We start from the raw sequence: 946 nt of genomic DNA on the forward strand, positions 1-946 counted from the left end.
AATAGTACTACCCTGTTCCTTCCTCCCTTTGTCTTATTAGCCAATGGGTGGAGCTGACCGACAGCAAGTAGTTGCAAATTTGGAAAGGAGAAGTGCATATGTACTGACACCTCAGACCTCAACTAAATCACATTTTAAGGCAGTGGATTCATAATATCTTATAAAACTGGGAAGAAACAAGCTATATCTTGTTATGAAATGATTGCATGGCTGTAAACTGTAACTATAATCCAACAAGTATTTTGTTGAAAACAGTTTAATGCTAATAAAACAGGGTGTGACTGGCCTCTAATGATGCAAAACATGTTCCCACATGCTCTGATATGAAAGCGTATCTTCAATCCATTCAGTATTAGAGCTGGTGCTATTTCTGATGTAGCAAAGAGCGTCACACATAATAAGACCATAAGATGTAGGAGCAGAAGTAGGCCATTCAGCCTATCGAGTCTGCTCCACTATTAAATGAGATCATGGCTGATCTGATAATCCTCAATTCCACTTTCCCGCCTTTTCCCAATAACCCTTGATTCCCTTACTGATTAAAAATCTGTCTATCTCAGCCCTGAATATACTTAACGACCCAGCCTCTACATTCTTCTGTGATAAAGAATTCCATAAATTAACTACCCTCTGAGAGAAGAAATTCCTCCTCATCTCTGTCTTAAATAGGTGGCCACTTACTCTGAGATTATGTCCTCTGGTCCTAGACTCTCCCACAATGGAAACAACCTCTCAGCATCTACCCTGTCAAGCCCCCTAAGAATCTTACATGTTTCAATAAGGTCGCCTCTCACTCCTCAAAACTCCAATAAATACAAGCCCAACCTACTCAACCTCTCCTCATAAGAAAATCTCTCCATACCCAGGATCAACCTAGTGAACATTCTCTGGACTGCCTCCAATGCCAGTATATCTTTCCTTAGATAAGGGGACCAAAACTGGTCAC

This window comes from Cetorhinus maximus, chromosome 6 (assembly GCF_964194155.1).
Source record: "Cetorhinus maximus chromosome 6, sCetMax3.hap1.1, whole genome shotgun sequence".
Classification (NCBI taxonomy): Eukaryota; Metazoa; Chordata; class Chondrichthyes; order Lamniformes; family Cetorhinidae; genus Cetorhinus; species Cetorhinus maximus.